This window comes from Schistocerca piceifrons, chromosome 1, assembly GCF_021461385.2.
Source record: "Schistocerca piceifrons isolate TAMUIC-IGC-003096 chromosome 1, iqSchPice1.1, whole genome shotgun sequence".
Taxonomy (NCBI): Eukaryota; Metazoa; Arthropoda; class Insecta; order Orthoptera; family Acrididae; genus Schistocerca; species Schistocerca piceifrons.
The window spans coordinates 1,162,387,490-1,162,407,755 of record NC_060138.1 but is presented as its reverse complement, the minus strand read 5'-3'; positions in this window follow the sequence as shown (position 1 = coordinate 1,162,407,755).

The following is a 20,266-nucleotide window of genomic DNA, read 5'->3' as shown; positions in this document are numbered from 1 at the left end:
CCTCGCAAGAATCATCTTCTTCTAACCACTGAGCCACAACACTTTCAAAATTAGCTGCATTTGCACGTACTGACTCTCTTGCTTTGCATGTCGAAGCCATAGCAAAAGGCGTGTCTCTCGAACAGCAGCTCGTGCAGCACTAAACGAGTCATATTCGTAACAATATGGGCCTTGCAGTAACAAACAAACTACAGTAACAATGAGGCTGACAAGAGCAGCATAGGATAACAATACTATGCAATAATAAAACATTTGATAGCAAAAAGATCAATAATATACCAACATCTCCAATATGTGAAAGTAGTGTGTATTATTTTTTAGTTACACTATTACTACTACAGTTACTGCTGCTGTTGCCACTCCTGTTGCTGGAAATACCACTACAGTTGTTGTTGAATTAATAACTGCTCCCAAACAAATGCTGAAGACAATATAGGCTAAAGAATATTTATAACTGTGTGAGGGCTCCTGAAGCCCTGCTTATGCATTCACGGTGTATGGGTAAACGTATTGAATTAAACAAAAAACTTAAAAAGGTATCTCGTTCAGACATGATAGGAGGAGTGTCACAGTGTTAGTGAAAGATTACTGGAAAACAGTTTGAAATCAAACAAAAAAATATAAAAATGAAAACATACAAGGGCCTCGGAGGCCCTGTATATGCATCCTAGTGCTAAGAAACTGCAGGAACACAAAATCGGAAAACGGAGGAGGAGAAATCAGCCTGATACTTCAAAAAGCCGCTCGGAGTAGCCGTGCGGAATGGGGGGGGGGGGGCCTTGCCACGGTTCGCTCAGCTCCCACCGTCGGAGGTTCGAGTCCTCCCTTGGGCATGGGTGCTTGTGTTGTCATTAGAGTAAGTTAGTAGTGTGTAAGCCTAGGAACCGGCGACCTCAGCAGTTTGGTCCCACAGAACTTACCACAAATTTCCAAAACTACTTGAAAAATACAAGTCCAATTGTCATGTTTATTTTTTTCTTCTTTGAACTCTGGAAAAGAGTTCCACTGCACTCAATCACACAGTTCACAATAAATCCTGACAGGCCGAGTATGTTGTTTTTCGATTCCAGGCCCTTGCGAGGGTAGACAGACAAAAGATGAGCCAATGTTCCCGTACCATCAACACTGATGTAGGACCTTGAACTGTCGAAGCAGTACGTCCTTATACAGGGTGTTGCATTTATCTGATGGCTACACGCTCGGAGTTGTGCTGTAGGCCACTGGAGCAGGCCGGTCCAATTTGTCCCGCGTCTCCCTGCTAATGCCATACTCTACGCCTTTCGGCCAGTGTCATTCAAGCACTGAAACAAATCTCAGAAGTGTAACACTGAAGTCTGCGAACGCAACAATGCGAGACAGATGTATTCTTTTCCACAATGACTATATTTGCGATTGGTACGTGCGTATAGAATCGGCTCGCCCGCAGATTGTGTGCACAGAAGTTTGCAGGGGTTCGAATTTCCAGTCGTGATACAATTCACAAATGAGTGAATGAATTTCGTGAAACGGAAGGTATTTATGACGTGAAGCGTGAACGACTACATACAGTGTTCACAGAAGTTCATCTCTATGACATTGCGTACTTGAAAAATTCCGCGAAAAAGTCTCTTAGAAATGTTTCATAGACACGTATCGTCTTGCAACTCTGTACAAAGAGCTGCTAATTTACTTGGTCTGCAACTCCAGGACTTGCGGTAGCGTTCTCGCTTCCCGCGCACGGAGTCCCGGGTTCGATTCCCGGCGGGGTCAGGGATTTTTCCTCCCTCGAGATGAGTGGGTGTTGTTGTGTCGTCTTCATCATCATCATCATTCATCCCCATTACGGTCGGAGGAAGGCAATGGCAAACCACCTCCTCAAGGACCTTGCCTAGTACAGCGGTGTGGGTCTCTCGCATCGTCCCCTACGGTCCTCGGAGTATGGGACCTCATCATCATCAATTTACTTAGGCTAAGACCCTATGAAGTAATAGTAGTGCATGACCGTGAGACGCATCGTTCCCTAATTCTGTTTTCAGACGACACTTAGTTCCATTTCCATGTGTATGTTAAATCCCAAAACTCGCCAATGGAGTGCCGACAGACCTATTCTGCTTCGTGAGGAAACACTCCACGATCAGAAAATAGGAGTGTAGTGCGCAGTGTCTCGTGACAGAATGACAGTCTAAATTTTTTTGGTGACACAGCTGATACTTAAAGTTACGTGCAAAACATTTTAAAACCATCTTCTAACGAATTGAGTGAAAGAGAATGAACTTCCCGTTTCTTTTTTTTCCCTAACTTGATTCGGCAAGGACTCATATAACCAATATTTCTTCGCACGCAATTCACGACGTGTTTCGCGACAGAGTCATTAGCAACAATATCTCGTCCACTCCAAGTCCCAGTTTAACCCCGTGGAAGGGGTTAAGGGAACCCAAGGATAATATCCGTGAGTCAGGTAATTTAATTTCTCAAAGAGAATTACATCGTTTGAGGAATAATTTCTTGAGTTAATATCATAAATGTGTGGTAAATATTGGCACGCGGTTCCAGCTTCTCCTTACATGATGTGGACGAGTACAAAATTTATGTGCATGTGTTTTAAATTTAGTACTGCTGCAGTAGACGGGCGACACAGCATCTGGCTTCACCAGACAACGAAGCACTCGATGTCCGCCATCCACTGCACCATGCGTGTTGTCATCAGGAAAATGAAACATCCTGTACAACATCAAATATGTTACGAATTGCCATTCTTATTAATACACACATCAAAAAAGTTTTGGATCACCCCGGTTCGGCCGGCCGAAGTGGCCGTGCGGTTAAAGGCGCTGCAGTCTGGGACCGCAAGACCGCTACGGTCGCAGGTTCGAATCCTGCCTCGGGCATGGATGTTTGTGATGTCCTTAGGTTAGTTAGGTTTAACTAGTTCTAAGTTCTAGGGGACTAATGACCTCAGCAGTTGAGTCCCATCGTGCTCAGAGCCATATGAACCACCCCGGTTCCCAGAACTCCTGAAGACATTGACTGTGGATATTGTGTCACTGACACAATCTATTTGACTGTTAAGAGATGTCACTAAACCCGCCCAAAGATGTAAACAACCATGTATGAGCAGCGCCTATTAGACGGAGGGGATCAGACAGCCGATCAGTTCCAGTCATTCCACCAGGAAGGAGGTACACAGCTCGTGTTGTCTGTAGTTCAAGCATACCTAGACGGTCAATACCGCGGTTCGATAGCGTCCGCATTGTTACTTTGTGCCAGGAAGGGCTCTCAACAAGGGATGTATCCAGCCGTTTTGGAGTGAACCAAAGCGATGTTGTTTGGACATGGAGGTGATACACAGACAACTTCATTCCCGACGTCCAGGTGGAGGTCTATCTTTGCAACCGCGACACCATACAGCACGGTGCAGATGGGCCCAACAACATGCCGAATGGACCGCTCAGGATTGGCATCACGTTCTCTTCACCAATGAGTGTCGCATTTGCCTTCAACCAGACAGTCGTCGGAGACGTGTTTGGAGGCAACCCGGTCAGGCGGAACGCCTTAGACACACTGTCCAGCGAGTGCAGCAAGGTGGAGGTTCCCTGATATTTTGGGGTAACATTACGTGGGGACGACGTATGCCGCTGGTTGTCATGAAATGCGCCGTAATGGCTGTAAGACACGTGAATGCCGTTATCTGACCGGCAGTGCAACCATATCGGCAGCATACTGCGAGGAATTCTTCATGGACGACTATTCGCGCCCCCATCGTGCACTTCCTTCAGGATAACGACATAGCTCGACGGGAGTGTCCAGCATGTTCTCCAGACATGAACTTTATCAAACATGCCTGGGATAGATTGGAAAGAGCTGCTTATGGACGACGTGACCCACCAACCACTCTGAGGGATCGACGCCGAATCGCTCTTGAGGAGTGGGACAATCTGGACCAACAGTGCCTTGATGAAATTGTGGATAGAATGCCACGACGAAAACAGGCATGCATCAATGCAAGAGGAAGTGCTACTGGGTATTAGAGGTACCGCTGTGTACAGCAGTCTGGAGCACCACCTCTGAAGGTCTCGCTGTGTGGTGGTACAACATGCAATGTGTGGTTTTCATCAACAATAAAAAGGGCGCAAATGATGTTTATGTTGATCACTGTTCTAACTTTCTGTACAAGTTCCGGAACTCAGGAACCGAGGTGATGAAAAACTTTTTTTGATGTGTATACAATACTCAGATATGAGAATATCTGCTAGTAATGTAAGAATGGGGAGATGAAACTTTTTTTACAAAATAAATGTTATTCGTTGCCAATGTGGTATTTATGTACACTATATTCATAAGTGAGTGAGCTACGTTTACAATGATAGTATTACACAATGTGCGAAATACCAATACAGCTGAAACTTCATCTGGAATGGTGTAAAGATCTCAATCAGTTGGGATGCTGGAAGGCAGAGCAGAACTCAGAAAATTAAAATACTGTGTAATAGATTTTATTTCATTGTTAAGAAATCGGTTGGCCACAGCAGTGAGTCTTGGGCATAGACACTCCCAAAATTCAGTACTAATGAACTACGTGAAATAGAGATTCACTAACTATGAAAGCAAAAACTTGGCCTTAGTCAAGCCAATTATTATTACTACACTCCTGGAAATGGAAAAAAAGAACACTTTGACACCGGTGTGTCAGACCCACCATACTTGCTCCGGACACTGCGAGAGGGCTGTACAAGCAATGATCACACGCACGGCACAGCGGACACACCAGAAACCGCGGTGTTGGCCGTCGAATGGCGCTAGCTGCGCAGCATTTGTGCACCGCCGCCGTCAGTGTCAGCCAGTTTGCCGTGGCATACGGAGCTCCATCGCAGTCTTTAACACTGGTAGCATGCCGCGACAGCGTGGACGTGAACCGTATGTGCAGTTGACGGACTTCGAGCGAGGGCGTATAGTGGGCATGCGGGAGGCCGGGTGGACGTACCGCCGAATTGCTCAACACGTGGGGCGTGAGGTCTCCACAGTACATCGATGTTGTCGCCAGTGGTCGGCGGAAGGTGCACGTGCCCGTCGACCTGGGACCGGACCGCAGCGGCGCATGGATGCACGCCAAGACCGTAGGATCCTACGCAGTGCCGTAGGGGACCGCACCGCCACTTCCCAGCAAATTAGGGACACTGTTGCTCCTGGGGTATCGGCGAGGACCATTCGCAACCGTCTCCATGAAGCTGGGCTACGGTACCGCACACCGTTAGGCCTTCTTCCGCTCACGCCCCAACATCGTGCAGCCCGCCTCCAGTGGTGTCGCGACAGGCGTCAATGGAGGGACGAATGGAGACGTGTCGTCTTCAGCGATGAGAGTCGCTTCTGCCTTGGTGCCAATGATGGTCGTATGAGTGTTTGGCGCCGTGCAGGTGAGCGCCACAATCAGGACTGCATACGACCGAGGCACACAGGGCCAACACCCGGCATCATGGTGTGGGGAGCGATCTCCTACACTGGCCGTACACCACTGGTGATCGTCGAGGGGACACTGAATAGTGCACGGTACATCCAAACCGTCATCGAACCCATCGTTCTACCATTCCTAGACCGGCAAGGGAACTTGCTGTTCCAACAGGACAATGCACGTCCGCATGTATCCTGTGCCACCCAACGTGCTCTAGAAGGTGTAAGTCAACTACCCTGGCCTGCAAGATCTCCGGATCTGTCCCCCATTGAGCATGTTTGGGACTGGATGAAGCGTCGTCTCACGCGGTCTGCACGTCCAGCACGAACGCTGGTCCAACCGAGGCGCCAGGTGGAAATGGCATGGCAAGCCGTTCCACAGGACTACATCCAGCATCTCTACGATCGTCTCCATGGGAGAATAGCAGCCTGCATTGCTGCGAAAGGTGGATATACACTGTACTAGTGCCGACATTGTGCATGCTCTGTTGCCTGTGTCTATGTGCCTGTGGTTCTGTCAGTGTGATCATGTGATGTATCTGACTCCAGGAATGTGTCAATAAAGTTTCCCCTTCCTGGGACAATGAATTCACGGTGTTCTTATTTCAATTTCCAGGAGTGTATGTTCGATATGTACACATGAACAAGGATATTAAGTAGAATTTAGTCGAGCATACAACAACTGTAATAAACACTGATAACTTCCCAAAGTTATCTGACAAGAAAATCCGGTCAGTAGTAACAAACTAGCCATGAGTAGATGCAGCGACTGCGGAATTGTGCCAGAAAGAGAATAGAAATTACATACAACTATGCTTGTCGGTATGTTCATGGAAGAGCCCACATGAATTTATTTAAATATGGAAAATCCCTAGCTTTGTTCTGTCCCAACCAGCTGATACCACTAAATATTCTCACAATAGTTGTTGGGTGTCGTCTGCGAATGGTGCATATGGATGGCAGTCTGCCAATTCGGGTTACCTCCCCAGCGGCAAGAGATCTAAGCGCAAGTATTGTCTTCGAATCTCCACACAGTGTATCTTCTTCATCTCTCTAATGCTAAGTCAGGACACGTCTGCTGTGAGTGCTCCGCTCAGAGTCACTTCTAAAAATCGCCCACCAGTGCGAAAAAGTTCACCCAGCTCTAACCAATGGTGTAATGGTTACTTTATTGTTTTTCTCCCAACAAAAACTGTGTAAAAATCACTCTGCAATCGGCCGGGTTTGCTGCCGCGCTATTCCGATGATTTGGGACTAGCATACCTGTCAGTGTCTCGCTTCTTTATTTCACCAGAACATGACCTTTTCAGGTACAAAAATTCAGGAAACAGCTCCCGGCCTCCCACTAAGCTGTTTTTAAGAACATCGAATACGTTCCTTTCTGGTCTGTGGGTTAAAAAAAAAAAGTCTTCCATCCTACCAAGTCTTGGCATCTGTTTGTTACAACATGTTATCACTGAGCGGTCTCAAAACACAAGAAATGAGTCTGAATAGGTTGGCTGCTTTCGGCAGACGCAGACAGACACTGATCTGTTCTAAATGGGTCCTCGTTCCATTTACATTCTGAGTTCTCACTGCGGAAGGTACCATGCTCTCAGCTGAAAGTGGTTTGACAGACGGGCCTGTTGCGAGTAGTCAAGGGTCAGGGTTTTTTGAGTCCTGTTGTGCTCTCGAATTGTGCAAAGTTTGCTACAGGTGTCAGAGCGAAGCTGAGACAAAATAGCATGCGTTCGCAGTGTACATGCTACATTCGGTTGGAGTTAACACCTCATCCCTCTCGTCGGCGAGTTCTTCACTGGCCACCCCTGATCCCTTGAGAGAAACACAACTAGGCATCTCGGTTATTTTGGTTTTGTTTTACACGTGGGTATATCATATCGGTCCGCACCGATAGCTGAGTGGTCAGCGCGGTGGTCTGTCACGCCAAGTGGCCCGGGTTCGATTCCAGGTTTGGTCAGAGATTTTCTCCGCTCAGGGTCTGGGTGTTGTGTTGTCCCCATTACATTTCATCACCATCATTGGAAGGCAACGGGAAACCGCCACTGGAATCACTTCCCTAGACGCTCATGCGGTGGACCCCTCTGACGAGGCTTCCCCCATGACAAGACCGGCCGTAAGGCAGAACACAAAGCTACATCATATCATCAATTGAAACAGGATCTATTGGGATATGGTAACAGAGTTACTTTGCCAACGTATAAAGCCTGCAAGTACTTCACTCCCGAACTCACTCATTCTCTTTTCTGGTACTGTTGTTGACTGTTTTTCAAATTAAAAATAAAATAAAATAAACTTTGCAATATAGGTTAGCTTCATCTCCATTTATTCTCTCAAGTACTTCTTTTAAGCTATACTCGTCTCTCATTCGTTCACACGTCCTATTGATGGTCTCTTAATTTAGTCACTCATTCTGCTCATTAAGAATAAAACATAAAATCTACTCATACTTAATTTATACACTGTTGAGCCCTTACTGCTTGCAAATAACCACAGGTTTAGTCACCTTTGACCGGATACATACACTCATTTCTACTGTAAAACTCGAAAATATATATTTTGGCGGTTGTACGAATAAATGCACGAACAAAACTCTGTATTGAATAAAAAACTAATGACTGAAATTAACAGAAAAGAAACAAGGCAACAAACATGATGAGTTGTGTCTACGTTGTGAGCTAAAGTCAACTTCACTATTTAAAAAAAAATCATAAAAACGCATTCAATGACCCAAAAATATCATAAAAGGATTTTAGAACATTGTGTAAGAAAAGCTGTATTTCTGTAAATATTATTAGTTAATATATGCATGAGAAAGTGTCTCTGGCGATAGCCAAGAATTATTTAAGAATAAAAGTGTAGAGAAACATAGACCATATTAACGTTATACTCAAATAATAAAATAAGATTAAAAATGGTTGTTTACTGAAAGGATGCAGCTTGCATGAGAGTAACATAAAAGTGGTACAATTAGACCAATACATACAAAGGTTTAACAAAAGTAATCATAGATAATATGTCCATCATTTGCCCTTCATGGAAAGAGCCACTGTGAAATATTTCTAACAACACACATTTACACAAAGAGAAAAAGACCATATTTTCATTTGAGAACTGTATCACGTCCAACTTCGGCACATGAGGAAAGTAAACAGTTGTAACCATTCTCGACTTACGAGGGTAAGTCAATTATTATTCGCCATTTAGTTATATTTTTGTTTATTTTCGTAGTACTGTCGTTTTATTTTTATGACGCATGCTTTGTTTATTTGCTGTTATACCTTTGTAATTTTCAAGCGACTAGGTTAATTTCGTTATCGCTGTCGTGCTGTTTACCATGGCTGCTCCGCTGTCTATTTGCACCAAAGAAGAGCAACGTTCAGTGATCCGTTTTTTTTTGTGGTCGAAAGGTGTATTAGGGACCGAAATCCATCGAAGACTTTCGGTACAGTACGGGAACAGTGTTTTGCCACAACGGAGTGTCTACAAATGAAATGAAAAATTTCAGAATGGTCACACTAGTGTTACGCACTATGAAGGAGCCGGACGACCATTTACCGCCACAGATGAAGAAACCGTTGAGCGTTCACGTGAAATGATTCTCTTAGACAGACGATTAACTATTGACGAAGTGGCACATCGGCTGCAAATTAGTCACGGTTCTGCCTACGAAATCATCCACAACAGACTAGGCTTTCATAAAGTTTGTGCAAGATGGGTCCCAAAACAACTCACAAAGTTGCATGAACAAACGCGCTTGGACATCTGCAAAAATAGTTTGGATCACTATGGTAACGAAGGGGACAATTTCTCAGACAGGATCATCACTGGTGACAAACCATGGATCCATCATTACGAGCCGGAGAGTAAACGACAGAGTATGGAATGGAAACATCCTAATTCACCGTGCAAGAAAAAGTTCAAGAGCCAACCGTCCCCAGGAAAACTGATGCTTACGGTTTTTTTGGGACGCACAAGTCCAGTACTGGAACATCATGGGGATAGGGGCAAAACAATGAACGGTGTACGTTACAGTGACATGCTTACTGCCAAACTAAAGCCTGCAATTGGAAGCAAACGCCGAGGATTGCTGTCAAAAGGTGGTGTGGTGTTGCACGACAATGTCCGTCCGCATACTGCTGCCCACACTGCTGAAACGCTCCATAAACTCAAATTTGAAGTACTGGATCATTCTCCATACAGTTCCGATCTTTAGAATCACATGAAAAAGTTCATACTTTTGTCGGAAGCTGCTAAGTTTAAGAAGTTATAGACTTACATAAATTTACCTTTTAATTTTTTGAGTACTGACTGATCTAATATTACGGGACACAGTGGAGTCGAAGAAGAACGATGGAAAGAATTTTGTGACTGTACTTTAAGAAATATTTTTTAAACTGTTACTGCCTTAAGTATTGTAAGCAGTTTTATTGTAGAGTGGAAATCAGTAAAAGGCTAAGGGCTAGTTTTTTTTTTTGTTAGATCCGAAAAACGAAGCTAAGTGCCATTGTCAACAATCTGAAAAGCGGGCTAAGTTTACGATCATTTCTAGTAGTACATATAAGCTCCAAAAGATAGGCATGAGCCATATGTGACGGCCTACTGGTGAAGTTAATTGTTTGCACAGATTTTTCCCAGATCGACAAACGTGAGAACCTGGAAGAACGTCAGACTGTTAAGTACCTTGTAAAATTTACGAAGAATGTGATACCTACAATCCATTTGCGGTTGCTGTGCCCCAACATGAGGACTTTTTTGTTTTAAAGAAGAAGCCGATACACGTTTTAACGCAATGAAAATAAATATTTCCAAATGCAACTGAATTCAAGTGAAAAAAAAAAATACACGTGGTGTCGTGAAGACGGGAACAATATTTAATGAACTTGAAGACGTGAGTACCTACAAGATTTGCAAAAAAATGAATTACCACTGGCGTAATAAAGAACTTTGTTTTACCGTCACAACAATATAAAAACAACTTATTGGCTGAAAAAAAAGGATCAGCAACAGATGCTGCCATATATGAAAGTAGCTAATACAGTGTTTTTAAAACAGTTAATCATAATTGCTTTGTGCTGTATAAAGTTAAAAAAGGATGAAAAATAATTTAATCAGAGGGTAGTGTATCTGTCAAAGTTTATTATTAAAAAAACTGATAAATGCTTCTCCAAGTATATGGCATTTAGCACTTTCCACGTTTTTCAGAATAAAATATTTATTTCCATTGATAACAGGAAGGAAACTTTTAAAAAAATTGAAATTTTTTCTGACTCTTACTGTAGACAACAAATAAAAATTATTCTTGAGGTTTTTCATTAAAATATTTTTGTCAGATCATCATCATCAGCAGGATTTCCTTCGAGCGAGCCAGGTAGGAACTTTGTGAACGATATGCCTCAATTGGTTTTTGTCCTGGTATAGCTTTTCCCTCTCCACTACATCCCATGTTACTCCTCTGCTCTTGAGATCTTCTCTAACCTGGTATGTCCATCTCTTTCTAGGCCTCACAATTGGTCTTCTTCCTTGTACCTCCATCTCCAAATACTGGCTTGAAGTTCGAGTCGGGTGGGTACATTCGCTTCACATGACCGAACCACTTCAATCTCAAAGCACTCATTCTCCCCTCTGTAGTCAATGTTACCTGCAGGTCTCTCCTTACGTAATCATTCCCGACTCTGTCTCTCCTAGTTTTATGTAGAGCTGACCTAAGGAACTTCATTTCGCATGCTTGTTCTTGACTCTCTTCTCGTATTTATGACACGGGCCTCAAGACTATACATCACGACTGGCAGGAGAAAAGTTTTATTCATGGTCTGTTCGGCTCTTTGCAACGGCCTTGCCACAGTGGATACACCGGTTCCCGTGAGATCACCGAAGTTAAGCGCTGTCCGGCGTGGCCGGCACTTGGATGGGTGACCATCCAGCCGCCATGCGCTGTTGCCATTTTTCGGGGTGCACTCAGCCTCGTGATGCCAATTGAGGAGCTACTAGACCGAATAGTAGTGGCTCCGGTCAAAGAAAACTATGATAACGACCAGGAGAGCGGCGTGCTGACCACACGCTCCTCCTATCCGCATCCTCAACTTGAGGATGACACGGCGGTCGGATGGTCCCGATGGACCACTTGTAGCCTGAAGACGGAGTGCTTTGTTTGGCTCTTTGATGGACTTTCTCGTCCCAGGTTAGATTTCGTACTTGGTGGAATAAGCTAAATCGTTTTGTTATTCTATTTATGACTTCTGGTTTGGAACTTCCGTCGCGTGATATGATGCTGCCCAGATAATTGAAGCTTTTCACACATTCAACCCTCTCCCCCTCCAGTATGATGTGACAAGATGTTGGTGTCCTGCTCATCTTCATGCCACTGTCTTGTTCCTACTCACAGATAACTTGAATTTTTTACATTTTGTCTTCCAGCAATCTAGTCTCCTCTGAACCCCAATTTCCGTCTCTCCCCAAATGGTGATGTCATCAATAAAAGCAAAAGCGTTGAGATCTTCATTTTCTTCTTCCTTGAGTTCTTTCATGTCTGTTTCCATAAGTGTAATGAAGAGTAAAGGGAAGAGCGAACTGCCTTGCTGAAAAGCTCTCTTTGTCTTAAACCATTTTGATCTTCCACCTCCTAATTGTACACTGCTCTCAAAACCAACATACAGCAACTGGACTTTTTTAATTAATGAATCAGGAACATTATGTTTTCTCAAGCATTCCCATATTTTATCCCTTATTACAGTGTCATATGCTTTTTCCAAATCCACGAATGCTACTATCAAGTCCTTTCCTTTTTCCCAATATTTCTCCTTTAACTGACGGAGGGAGAAAATGGGATCTACTGTTCTTCTATTACTTCTGAATCCATGCTGTTGTTCCCCTAATTGGTGTTCTACAATTCTCCGCAATCTTATTTCTATGACCTTTTCCATTATCTTAGTGTGGTAATTGTATGATTCCTCGGTAGTTGGTGCATTTCTTTCTACTGCCTTTCTTGAACAATCTTATTATAATTCCCTTTTTCATTCATTCGGCACTTTGTTTTCTTTTCATATCACGCCTAGCACCCGGTGTAACCATTGTATTCCATGAATTCCTGTGCCTTTGATCATATCCGCTGTCAGCTCATATACTCCATCCGCCTTCCCACTTTTCCTCTATTTCAGGGAATTCTCAGTTTCTAACCAAGAGATTGGATCCTGCTCTTCCTCTAATTCAATGACTTCGGTGTCAGTTTCTTGTGCACCTTCCCCATTCAGTAAGATTTCAAAATAATTCTTCATCTCTTCTCTGATACCTTCCTAGTCCCTGATAATATCCCCATCCTCTGTTTCAACCACTTTTTGTCTTCTCTATCAGATCTTTTACTTTTCAATAACCCATATAAAAGTTTTTGGTTCCCTTTGCTGTCCTGCTCTAGTTTCTGGGCGAATATTTCCTAACTCTTCTCCTTTTCTTCTTTCACAATTCTCTTTGCTTGGAGTTTCTTTTGTCGGTATTACTTCTCCAGTGTTGGCACCTTGTGTTCATCTTTTGGTACGAGCCCCTGGTTCTGATTTCTTTTTTCAAACTCCACGTTTTTCTTTGCCATATTACGTTTTCTAATTGTACCCGTACCCGTGGTCTAGGGGTAACGTCTTTGATTCATAATGAAAAACGTCTTCGGTCCCGGGGTCGATCCCCACCACTGCCTAAATTTTGATAAATAATCAGCATTGGCGACCGAAGACTTCCGGCATAAGAAGTCAGCCTCATTCTACCAACGGCCTTGTCAAAGAGGGCGGAGGAGCGGATAGAGGTTCAGGGCACTCTCTTGTCCTAGGGGTGGGAAATTGCCCCTAAAGGCGGAAGAATCAGCAATGATCAACGACATGAGGATGCAGAAGGCAATGGAAACCAGTGCATTAAAGACACGTAACGTGTATCCACAGGACATGTGGCCTGTAATTGAAGAAGTGTCATCAACGAAAGGATAACGTTCTACGAGTCGTGGCGTGGAATGTCAGAAGCTTGAACGTGATAGGGAAACTAGAAAATCTGAAAAGGGAAACGCAAAGGCTCAATCTAGATATAGTAGGGGTCAGTGAAGTGAAGTGGAAGGAAGACAAGGATTTCTGGTCAGACGAGTATCGGGTAATATCAACAGCAGCAGAAAATGGTATAACAGGTGTAGGATTCGTTATGAATAGGAAGGTAGGGCAGAGGGTGTGTTACTGTGAACAGTTCAGTGACTGGGTTGTTCTAATCAGAATCGAAAGCAGACCCAACACCGACAACGATAGTTCAGGTATACATGCCGACGTCGCAAGCTGAAGATGAACAGATAGAGAAAGTGTATGAGGACATTGAAAGAGTAATGCAGTATGTAAAGGGGGACGAAAATCTAATAGTCATGGGCGACTGGAATGTAGTTGTAGGGGAAGGAGTAGAAGAAAAGGTTACAGGAGAATATGGGCTTGGGACAAGGAACGAAAGAGGAGAAAGACTAATTGAGTTCTGTAACAAGTTTCAGCTAGTAATAGCGAATACCCTATTCAAGAATCACAAGAGGAGGAGGTATACTTGGAAAAGGCCGGAAGGTACGGGAAGATTTCAATTAGATTACATCATGGTCAGGCAGAGATTCCGAAATCAGATACTGGACTGTAAGGTGTACCCAGGAGCAGATATAGACTCAGATCACAATATAGTAGTGATGAGTAGGCTGAAGTTCAAGACATTAGTCAGGAAGAATCAATACGCAAAGAAGTGGGATACGGAAGTACTAAGGAATGACGACATACGTTTGAAGTTTTCGAACGCTATAGATACAGCAATAATGAATAGCGCAGTAGGCAATACAATTGAAGAGGAATGGACATCTCTGAAAAGGGCCATCACAGAAGTTGGGAAGGAAAACATAGGTACAAAGAAGGTAGCTGCGAAGAAACCATGGGTAACATAAGAAATACTTCAGTTGATTGATGAAAGGAGGAAGTACAAACACGTTCCGGAAAAATCAGGAATACAGAAATACAAGTCGCTGAGGAATGAAATAAATAGGAAGTGCAGGGAAGCTAAGACGAAATGGCTGCAGGAAAAATGTGAAGACATCGAGAAAGATATGATTGTCGGAAGGACAGACTCAGCATACAGAAAAGTCAAAACAACCTTTGGTGACATTAAAAGCAACGGTGGTAACATTAAGAGTCCAACGGGAATTCCACTGTTAAATGCAAAGGAGAGAGCAGATAGGTGGAAAGAATACATTGAAAGCCTCTATGAGGGTGAAGATTTGTCTGATGTGATAGAAGAAGAAACAGTAGTCCATTTAGAAGAGATAGGGGATCCAGTATTAGAATCTGACTCTGAAAGAGCTTTGGAGGACTTACGGTCAAATAAGGCAGAAGGGATAGATAACATTCCATCAGAATTTCTAAAATCATTGGGGGAAGTGGCAACAAAACGATTATTCACGTTGGTGTGTAGAATATATGAGTCTAGCGATATACCATCTGTCTTTCGGAAAAGCATCATCCACACAATTCCGAAGACGGCAAGAGCTGACAAGTGCGAGAATTATCGCACAATCAGCTTAACAGCTCATGCATCGAAGCTGCTTACAAGAATAATATACAGAAGAATGGAAAAGAAAATTGAGAATGCGCTAGGTGACGATCAGTTTGGCTTTAGGAAAAGTAAAGGGACGAGAGAGGCAATTCTGACGTTACGGCTAATAATGGAAGCAAGGCTAAAGAAAAATCAAGACACTTTCATAGGATTTCTCGACCTGGAAAAAGCGTTCGACAATATAAAATGGTGCAAGCTGTTCGAGGGGTAAGCTACAGGGAGAGACGGGTCATATACAATATGTACAACAACCAAGAGGGAATAATAAGAGTGGACGATCAAGAACGAAGTGCTCGTATTAAGAAGGGTGTAAGACAAGGCTTTAGCCTTTCGCCCCTACTCTTCAATCTGTACATCGAGGAAGCCTTGATGGAAATAAAAGAAAGGTTCAGAAATGGAAATAAAAATACAAGGTGAAAGGATATCAATGAAACGATTCGCTGATGACATTGCTATCCTGAGTGAAAGTGAAGAAGAATTAAATGATCTGCTGAACCGAATGAACAGTCTAATGAGTACACAGTATGGTTTCAGAGTAAATCGAAGAAAGACGAAGGTAATGAGAAGTAGTAGAAATGAGAACAGCGAGAAATTTAACATCAGGATTGATGGTCACGAAGTCAATGAAGTTAAGGAATTCTGCTACCTAGGCAGTAAAATAACCAATGACGGACGGAGCAAGGAAGACATCAAAAGCAGACTCGCTATGGCAAGAAAGGCATTTCTGGCCAAGAGAAGTCTACTAATATCAAATACCGGCCTTAATTTGAGGAAGAAATTTCTGAGGATGTACGTCTGGAGTACAGCATTGTATGGTAGTGAAACATGGACTGTGGGAAAACTGGAACAGAAGAGAATCTAAGCATCTGAGATGTGGTGCTACAGACGAATGTTGAAAATCAGAGATTGGAATACGTCAAGCAAATAATTGAGGACGTAGGTTGCAAGTGCTACTCTGAGATGAAGAGGTTAGCACAGGAAAGGAATTCGTGGCGGGCCGCATCAAACCAGTCAGCAGACTGATGACAAAAAAAAAAAAAAAAAAAAAAAAAAAAAAAAAAAAAAAAAAAAGGTCTCTTTTACTCTATCGTTCCACCAACTGGTTTCTTTGTCTTTCACGTTACCCTTTGTTTTGCAGCATATCTGCGCAGCACTGTTAACTATTGATGTTTTAAATAGGTTCCACTCTTCCTCTGCACTACCCCTTCCAGTTTTTGGCAGTTTTTGGGCTACTAGATTTTGGAAACTTTTCTTATTTTCTTCTTCTTTCAACTGCTACGTCTTCATTTTTGGCATTCTTTGTACACCATTCAAACTTTTCATCTTATAATTTAGAGCAGCCACTAGTAACCTGTGTTTGCTATTCACGTGCTCACTTGGTATGACTTTAGTGTCCCTTACTTCTCCTCCAATTAATTTGTCCGTTAATGTATAGTCAATAACTGTCTTAGATTTGCCGTCCAAGACATATCTATTAATCTTATGGCTATCTTGTGTCTTGAGTGATGTATTCTTCACTAAAAGATGATTCCTTAAACACAGATTTAGAGTTTCTTCATCCTCAACATTTCGTCTTCCGTATCCAAAAGGGCCCACACCTCCTCATATCCATTCCTATCCGTGCCGATCTGATCATTCAGATCCCCCATTATCATAATATTATCTTCTCTTACTTGGTCTTCCAGTTCTTCAAGGACTTTCGTTTTTTCTTCCTCACTGCACCCCTGCTGAGATGTGTGCACTTGGAGTATAGTAATGCTATTCTTTCCCAAGTTCACAGTTGCTCTAACTATCCTTTCAATTACAAAGCTCACATCTGTCACTGGGTCAATGTTTTTGTGGAACACAAACCCCACTCCATTTTTTGCCTCTTTATTGTGACCCTGCCAGTATAATTTGTACCCACCTCTCAGCGATTTAGTTTTTTCCCTTCCACTTGGTCTCACTCACTCCAAGGATATGAATCTTTCTCCTCTCCATCATGTCTACATCTCTTCACTCTTTCCTGTCCTGTTCCCACTCTCAACTTGTTTTTTGTCTTTTTGTTGGGTTCTAGTTTTCTGTTCTTGTCTAGTATATCTTCTTGCGTTCCTTGGTTTTTCTGCAGGCTGTGAAGAGCTGCCATTCGTTCCAGAGGAACAAGAAGTGCTGTCTACATTAGGTATTTTTAATGGGAGGCTCGTTCTTTGATTGAAAGCAATGACAACTTTTTCTCATCTGTTGGCCTGCTGAGCCTAACGCATCTGAGGATTTTCTTTCAGGGTTTACTCCCTCAGCCTTTGAAGATCCCTCTTCACCACAAGGCAGTGGTTCCACTCCTCATTTGCCCTTAGAAGGGAAAGGGTGCGTCCTTCGCCAGCAGCGCCGTACCAAAGATGTTCTTCTCCACTGTAGCTGCCGTTAACGACTTCGCCATATCACTGTCAAGGGTTTCATAATGGTAAGGAAAAAGGAGAGGTTTAGGATAGGATAGGATAGGATAGGAAAGGATAGGAGACAGGCAAATGATAGGTGGTTGTGGGACACACTTCGTCTGGCTCCTCCCCTTTGGGCTGTCTGGCATGGGTGAACCTGCTGGCAGCTATGCTACCTCCGGCGTAGCCCTCCGGATCCAGAGCACGCAAACCAGCTCGCACGCACGGATAGTGCTACATTAAGGCGGTGCCCCTGAGGTGTCCAAACCATAAAATCTGTCAAAACAAAAAATCTGAATAATTCGGAATCAGCTTTTTGGCACTTAGCCCATTATTGATTTCCTCACTATATTTTTATCGGGATACGGAGGTGTTTTAGAAGAAAAGTGAAATTCCTTAGAACAGTAAGATTGGATTAGCTATAATGTTAAATTATTTAGTTGTCAACCTGATAAAATTTTGAACATGCTCAGCATGAGTTAGTACACTTCGTACTGTTTATGATGATAATTTTGAGAACTATGTCGTAAATTTGAAGAGTAGCTTCAAATGGCTCCGGGTTATTATAGCTTGAGTCACGACAGAACCTGACGGAATGTAATAACCGCAGGCCCAAATTAGTACGATAAGAATTGTAATCGAAAGCTAATATTTGCTGCTTTCCAAATGACTAGTAATAACCGCAGGCCCAAATTAGTACGATAAGAATTGTAATCGAAAGCTAATATTTGTTACTTCCCAAATGACTAGAGTTATTTCATTACGTAATCTATTACGGTGGTCAGTACGGAAATCATACATCGACGGGTGTTCCCCAGGACGCATTCCATCTAAGTAGCTTCCAGCACAATTTATTGTATTATTTTGAATGTATTAACTCTGTGCTGATTTTTTTGGCAGATGAGCTTGGTTTCGTAAACCTGATGTCTGGGACATATAAACCTAGTTTAAAAAAAATTATTTCTTCTTCTTGTTTCGAATGGGCCTACTTTGGACCACGCTTGTTCAACTATTGGGCTTTGATCTTTGCCCAGTACTGTTGCATCCTCTGTCGGTGTAACTCCTTCCTTTCTTCTGTCCAGGGGGTACCTTTTCTTCGGGAATTTTTCTGAAATCCTCGGACTTCCATCAGGGCGTGTCTCACATACTGTCTGCTCTGGAGATCAGTTATTCCTAGTTCTTTAATGTCCTTCTCGGTTTCTGTCAGCCAAGTGCTTCGAACGTTCTTGTTTTGCCAAAAGGTAAACAGACGGTTGGTCAATCTGTTTGGAGGCAACCTTGCAACATGGCTGTAGAAAGCTACCCTTCTTTTTCCTACACAGTCAGAGAGCCTCTCGATATGATCATAGAGCTCCAAGTTATGCCACTTTCTGAATTCCCTAGCATCTTCTACCGGGCCTAGGATCTTCCTGAGGATTCTCCTCTGCCGGCCGAAGTGGCCGCGCGGTTCTGGCGCTGCAGTCTGGAACCGCGAGACCGCTACGGTCGCAGGTTCGAATCCTGCCTCGGGCATGGATGTGTGTGATGTCCTTAGGTTAGTTAGGTTTAACTAGTTCTAAGTTCTAGGGGACTAATGACCTCAGCAGTTGAGTCCCATAGTGCTCAGAGCCATTTTGATTCTCCTCTCTCTGACTTCCAACTGCTCCATCAGACCTCTCCTGTTCATAGAAAGACATTCCATGGCATACAGGGCTTCTGGTCGCATGAGTGTTTAGTGCTTAAGTTTCAGGTTGCGTGACAGGCACTTATTGCTGTAGGTGTTCATAGTAAGTCTATAGGCTAGTTCCAACTTGTTGAATCTCATGAATAATGACGTTTTTTCTGATAGTTTGGGTTCAGTCCATTCGCCGAGATACTTAAATTTCTAAATCCTTTTCATCTTTCCGTGGTCTAGTAACATCTCTTTGTTAGCTTCTTTGATGTTGGTGAAGAACTCTGGTTTCTTCAGCGACACTTGAAGAGCCACTTTGGCTGCCTGTTTTCTAAGGCTGCTTACCTGCATTGTTGCCATTTCAAGAGAATCAGAAATCAGTGCCATGTCGTCTGCAAAAGCCAGGCAATCTACAATCAGTCCTTTGTTCTTATGGCCCAGGCAAACACCACTCTGGACACCCAAATTGGTCAGTTCCTTGCGCCATTCACTCATAACCTTTTTGAGAACACAGTTGAAGAGAAGAGGGGAGAGTCCATCCCCTTGTATCACTCCAGTTTTTATCTCGAAACTTTCTGAGATCTCCCCTCTAAGTTTGACATTCGAATGATTGTTTGTCAAAGTTTCTAGAATGAGTCTGTGGGTTTTGTTGTCTACTCCTAATTCCTGGAGTATTTTGTTATGCGTTTCTCTATCAATAGAGTCGTAGGGCTTCTTGAAATCAACAAAGGTGACAACAACTTTGCGGTTTCTCATCTAGGAGTAAGCCAGTACCGTCTTAAGGTTGAGGATCTGTCCAGCACAGGATCTGGTTTTCCTGTAGCCTCCCTGATATTCTCCCAGTTGATCGTCCAAATGATCTTCTGCCCTTGTTAAAAGTGCCTTGGAGAGAATCTTGTATGTCACCAGGACAAGAGAAATTCCACGGTAGTTGTTCAGATCAGTAACATCTCCCCCTTTTAGAAGGGGATGGATCAAAGCCGAGTTCCAATCAGGTGGTAGTTTCTCTGTTTCCCAGATGTTCTGGATGATCTCGGTGAGCTTGCCCACGGCATTACTTCCAGCACATTTCCAGAGTTCAGCAATGACAAAGTCCTCTCCAGATGCCTTATTATTCTTGAGAAATTGAATGATTTGTCGAACAGGCAGTGAGTCCGGATTTGGTGTGGATTGTCTGCAG